Source organism: Lontra canadensis, unplaced genomic scaffold, assembly GCF_010015895.1.
Source record: "Lontra canadensis isolate GAN:19392208 unplaced genomic scaffold, GSC_riverotter_1.0 scaffold168, whole genome shotgun sequence".
Lineage (NCBI taxonomy): Eukaryota > Metazoa > Chordata > Mammalia > Carnivora > Mustelidae > Lontra > Lontra canadensis.
Window position 1 is genome coordinate 1,879,093 of NW_022631162.1, and position 6,437 is coordinate 1,885,529.

The following is a 6,437-nucleotide window of genomic DNA, read 5'->3' on the forward strand; positions in this document are numbered from 1 at the left end:
TGGGCAGGGGGAGAACCGTGGGCAGGAAGAAGGAGATTGGACACACTGGAGCATAGGGTTGGTAGATTGGGTCCTGATGGTTCCTGCCAGAATCAGGGTGAAACCTGGGTCAGTTAGTTGGGATCACCAATGAGCTCAAGGTCAGCCTTGAGGCCAGGAGGGGAACAAAGCCTAGATTAAGCTAGAGTAACAGCAGGAGCTGAGGCTGGGGCTTGCAGCACCCGGTCCCGGCCCGGGTCCGTGTTAGGACAAGGCATGAACAGGGGCTCACTTGCATTTACAGCCTGGCTCGGGAAGCTGAAGGCCGGGCTGACACTGACTCGGGCTGGGCCTCCTGCTATAAGAATTTGTTCGATCTGAGTAGAGGACTTGAGTTTGGACGGACGATGGTTCCGTTTAGGACATGGGTTGCTGTTCTATGGGCAGGGTGATGTGTGGGGATCCAAAGTGAGGTTTTATTTATGAGACAGAAAGACTTCAGTGTCCGCCTGCTAAATCCCAGACTGGCAAGAATGTTCACCCCTTTGCTCTGGAAGAACACCAGTGTCCTCTCATCATAGCTCAGCGAGTGAACAGAGGTCCCAGGGCTGGGGAGAGAGTTCCACGTATGCACGAGCCCACCTAAAGCAACCTAATCCCCTAAATTGTAATCCCAGGAGTTCCGCTTCACAGCCTAAGCCTGCCCCCAGTGCAGCTCCCCGGGTGACTGGCTGTGGGGTGCCGGAGCTCTCAGCAGTGAGTGGGGCGCAGACACCATAATGAACCAGAAGACAGGGTCCGCCAGCGGCAGTGTTACTGGCTCAGACGAGGCTGGTTTTGGAGTCTTGGGGATGCATGTTGGGAGAGACTGAGGGCCTAGATGCTTCTAGAAGAACAGCCACTTTTGAGAGCTCCACACAGGAGCCCCTCAAAGCCTCAAAAGGCAAAGCACATTGTTGTTCTCCTTTGACCCACTGAGGGCTAATTGCCACCTCCTTACAGTTTGGGGCCCATAAATGAGGCTGCCAGCCTTCCTGCCTTGTGCCCTGAGCCCTGCAGGGTTTTGGGGGGAGGCGGTGGAGGGTGGGCCCTGGGGAATCAGCTTGGTTTTCACAGCACAGACCTGGCCCCCAGCCCGAGTGTCGCTCTGGGCTCCTCAGCAGAGGAAGAGAGGCCACTCGTGGGAGCCCCGGACCCCAACTCCTCCTTCTCCCTTTCCCCCGCGCAACCTCCACCCCAAACATCCCATGTCCCCACCCACTTTCTCTGCAGGTCTCAGAAAGGTCTGGCCACATCCAGGGAACTGTGGAGGTCTGTCTGCACCCCAGGGGGACAAAGGTGATTGGGAGAGCAGGGGCTCGTGAAGGGGCAGTGGTATCCGGGTGGCTCATCAGAGGCTCTGAGAGACAGAGGCGGCAGAGGCCCAGGCTGCCATTCGGGATTTCAGGATGCAGCACCACATTTCCTAAGAAATCCGTCGTTCACCGGGGGAGATGGCCCTTCCTCCGTACAGGCCGCCCGGTGTGGGTTGTATTTCCTTGTTTTCTAAGACAGAGGCAGAATCTCAAGACAGAGACATAGAAAGGAGTGAACAGAGACACCGAGAAGAAGGGAAGAGGCAGACCCAGGAGCCAGAGGAGCCCGAGGCTGCCTCTGAGCCGAGGGGCAGTGCAGCCCCACGACGTCTTGGGGAAGGAAGGACAACAGAGGCCGCAGCCGACCTCCTCTTCCTCTGAAGCCCCGCACGGCAGTCACACGCAGCCTGCTGGGCCCGGCCTCCAGCCTTGCCGCCGGGACCGCAGGCTCAAGCTAGAGCTCCCACCCCCGCTTCCAGGGCCCTGGGTCTGCAGCCTGCCCCCCGTGAAGCTACACACACACACACACACACTCTCAAACGCACACGCTCACAGCAGACTCCTCAACCCCTCTCTCAGGACCCTGTATAGACCCAGGCTCACCCCTACCCCACCCAGGGCGCGGGCAGCAGACCCGGGAGGGGCCCCTGGAGGACAGGGTCCAGGAGCAGCCGTCTGAACGGCCACGGGAGGGACACCAGCATGCGGGGTCAGAGCGCGCAGACCTGCTTCCGAGTTCAGGGTCACAGAGAAGAGAAGAGGCCCGCGGCTGACCGCCCTTTCCAGCTGTTCTCAGCAACGGCTGCCGCGGCGCGGGTGACCAGGTGAGGCCACGGGTGGGGGGGACGAGAAGAGTGGGTTGGGGGGGCACCGTAGGCGTGGCGGGAGACTGCCGAGTTCGGACGAGGAAGGGGTGGTCAGTGATGGACAAAGGCCAACATGCATGTGTGGGCTCAGTTTCGGGAACCAGGTTGGGGCCGAGGGGCTGAGCATCCCCAGCTGAACTGGTTTAGAAGCAGTGTGGGGATTCCTGGGGACAAACCCAGAGATCGGAGCGGCTCTGGAGACCCGAGCTGTGCTCTCCTCATAGAGGGCCGCTGTATCCTGCGGGACCCTCATGCATCCCACAAAAGGCTGGGCCCCGGGGAGGCGGCCAGCAGAACAACCCCCCCCGTCCTCCTGGAGCCCCATCTTTGGTGGAGATCAGCAAGGGAAGAGGTGCCCCCTCGCTCACGGGGTCGCGAGCCATGGCGCTAGGCGGGCAGCCCCTGACCTGGTGGGAGGGGCGTACAAACAGCTCTGGAGGACCACTCGTGATGCCCCCGGGAGCACAGAGAGTGGCCAGAGGAGTGTGTCGGCCCTCAGGAAATAAACCAGGAAGGTGTCCAACCACCAGAGAAGAGGATGAGGCTGGGAGCGTCAGCTGATGCTGGCTTTCGCACTGAGGGGGGAGATCTTTGAGACCCGGACTGCTGGGGAGCTGTTCCCCGCTCCAGCAGGGCGATCACTGGGATTGGAGCTGGGCCTGCAGGACGGATCAGTGACTCAGACGCCTGCACACATCTGTCTGTGGGGAGACCTTGGGCTGGGTGACTCCACACATCCAGTGGGACTCTGACTTTGAATTTATAGAAATAAAATTTGCTTCTGATTGTGCCATGTGGATCCCCCAACACATACTGCAGAGCAGCACAGTGGTCCTCCTCGGTGCCCAGGGCGGCCCCTGGCAGTGGCCCTGGCAGTGGCCGATGTGTGGAAACTGGCAGGGGCAGATCCAGGCCCGGTGTGGGTGGGCTTCATGCTGCTCCACCAAGCCGCCCGGCCAGCCCTCCCTGGGCTCTCCTTGTGTTTGTTTGTTTCCTGTTGCCCAGGCACTGGGAGAGGGGAGGGGAGGCGGTGCCGTGGGGTGGGGCTCAGGGGCAGCACAGCCCTGCCAGCCTGGCCGGGACAGCGGAAGTGTTCACTGCCAGGAGGGCTAAATGCCCAGCTTCTTCCCTCCCCCGCTTCCTCCTTCCAACAACTGCCCCCACCCCACAAAACGCTTAGAAGAGTTCTGTGTTTCCAGAATTTCAAACACGTGCCCACACGGAGCTGGACGACACAGGACCCAGGGTACGAGGTACCTGAAGGGGTGTCGTGTGTAAAAAGGGCCCCACCGGCAGCTGGGGGTACAGGGGAACATTCTGAGCATCAGGGCTGTTCTGAGAGCGCTTGGGTTGCCTCATGAGGTCATGAGCATCCTGTCTCTCAGGGTATGCAAGTTCAAACTGCCCAGCTGTTTGATTAGAGGTTACAAAGGAGACTCAAGCACCAGAGGGTGTTGTGAGTCCCTTCCAGACTTCAAATTTTCTGATTTGGGGCTCGCCCCACTAGCCTGGGGACGGTCTCTCCCCAGGAGCCATACAGAAACGCTCATTAGCTCTGGCCGCTTCCTCGCGATCTCCACTCTCACCCACCCCCTTGACTCCTCTTCCCAGGAGCCTCCTGAGAAAGCCACCCAAACCCTCAACCCTATTCCTATCCCAGCATCAAAGCCATCAATGGGCACTGAGATGACGACCACACCTCTCCCAAGAGGACACAGGGGGAAAGGAAGACCTTGAGCCAGGGAGGCTACGAGAGAGGGAAGGTCTAACCATGTACAGCCTGGCAGAGGGAGGGGACGCTGGTTTTCTGTGATGTTGCAAATGAGCTTCTTCCGGGGGAACGTGGGTGCTTTGTGGGGATACCTCCCAGAGTGTGGAGGAGGGGCAGGTCACCTTGGCAACAGCCTAGGATGCAGGGGGAGACATCCTCCCACTCAGCTGTCTCCCAGGCTCCCCCTCTGCAGAAGGAGCTATCAGCCTGGATGCAAAGGGAGACCAGTGAGGAGCTCCATGGCCTCCGCCCCCAGACTTTTTGTCTGAGACTCCCGCGTCTCCCCTCTACTGTCACCTAGACGGCTGCCACCCTTTCTCACCCCAAAAGCCCCGTGTGGCTTTGAACTCTCTAAGCCCCTTTCATCCGAGCCTAATCAAAGTGCTTTTACTGAGACCAATTAATGCCCGGCTGTGACCCCAGTCCCAGATGGGGATGCTGAGGACATCCCAGCGCCCCACTGAGTCAGGGGCAGCCTGGCTTGGCCACCAGGGAAGGCTGCTGAGTCACACTCAACCGGAGCGGCTTCTCCGGCAGGTGCAAAGGTTGGAGACTGCCCCCAAGCCACAGCATGACGCAGGCAACAGGCACACAGGGGCAGGTAGGGGCACCGGGCCCGCCAGCAGCCGGGGTCACATGCGCGGGAGGCAGCTGCCTGGAGACCTGACCCAGGGCTCCGAGGTGGAACCCCACCACTGGATTTGCCAGACGACGCCCATCAGCCCGGTCTGACACTACCAGGACCAGAAGACCCAAGGAGCCGGGGACAGGCAGCTGGGGAGCCCCTTGGGTACCCATACAACTAAGTCAGTAGCTTGGGCATGCCTTGTTCTTCCCCACAAATTTCTAACATCTTTACATCAACCAACACAGCGCACCGAACAGCACTCCCTGATTCCCCCAGCACGGCTCTCCCCTCTGCAGCTTCCCGGACACCCCGAGCTGTTTCGGTGGCTCAATGGGTTGCAACACTTCCACCCCAGAGCAGGGGGAGGAAAAGACAAAGCCCTCCCTAGGAGAAAACACCGTCCACCCAAAGGCCCCATCTCTAGCAGCAGGACTTAGGCTGGTTGTTCCTGAGCTTGGGGCCCACGAAGTCCTGCAGGAATCCCATGTGTCTCTCCGCTTTGCCCCGGAGTGTCCCACCCCCTCTCTGTCAGCGGGGCTCTGCCGCCGCCCTCCTGCAGCCTGACCCCACTGGCCCCACTAACACGGACCTCTTTCCTGTCATTATCCCCACTGCGGTCCCAGCAAGGGGGCGGGAGGGTGTTTATAAAAGATGCAGCCCTGAAGCCGCCTGCTCGCCTCAGATGCCAGCAGCCTGCCTGGCACTCAGGAATGTCCCGTTTCCAGGAACTGGGTTCCTGTGGATGACTCAGGCCTGTCCCGAAGCCTGCGGGAGCCAGCACGGGGCTGTTGAGGAATCCCAAGGGGAGCTACCAAACCTCCCTTCCGCATCACAGGCCGACTCCAAGAATTCCCAGAGGGGGTGACTCCGAGGGCAGAACTGCGAGATTCTGCCCCAAACTGTCCTCCCCTGCTCGGAGGCAGCTGTGTCCCGCCCCCAGCCCCAGCCCCTCAGCCTCTGAAGCCAGGCTTTTACTCAACTACAGCCGCGCGCCCCTCCCCTATCCAGGCCGTGTCAGGATGGTCTCAGTTTTAGGCTGTGGCTTCCGCCAGGCCCCGTACACCTGCGGCTTCACGGGGACCCATTCTGCCAAAATGCAAGCCTGGCTTTAAGCCTCTGAACGTCGCCAGTTTCTCTCCACATGGCCTCACAAGTTAGCCTTGGGCCTGGAACGCCTTGGTTCTTGACCCTCACTCCGAGGACGCCCATTCCTCCCGGCCCTGAGACGGGTGACTCAGGGAGGGATCTGGGCAAACTCCAGGCACCCAAGGCCTTTTCTGGCTGTCCTGGCAGGAGGGTCCCCTGGAACAGGGAAGGGGTCGTGGCTCGGTCCCTACAGGTATGAACATCGAGAGGCTTCACCCACGGAGGCTGAGCCAGCCAGCCAGCCACAGGAGATGCTAGGACCCTCAGTGGTGCTGCCATGAGATCAGGGGCTCCCTCCCATCCTGGGGGAGTACCACATCTTTCCAAAGCCTCTGGGAGGAAGGGAGCAGCTTCCCCAGGTAGGACGGGCGTCCTTGGGGACACTGAGCAGGAGGGTAAGCACCGCCCTCCCCAGCAGCTAGCCTGGTCGGGGCGGGGCAGGTGGAGAGGGCCTGGAGAGGTTTCTCTGAGCAGGAGGAAGTCCAGGGAGCAGCTTGCCCGCCCACTCTCCCTGGGTCCTATGAAAAGAGGACTCTTGCCCGAGGCCCTTATAACCTGGCGTTGTAAACACTTAGGACGCGCCCAGCTGCTGCTCTCTGCCTCCTCTGTGCGGGCCCCACCGAGGGAGGCAAGACTGGCCTCTGGATTGGAAGAACGGAGCACTGAGGGGACAGGGTGGCCCTGAGGGCTGG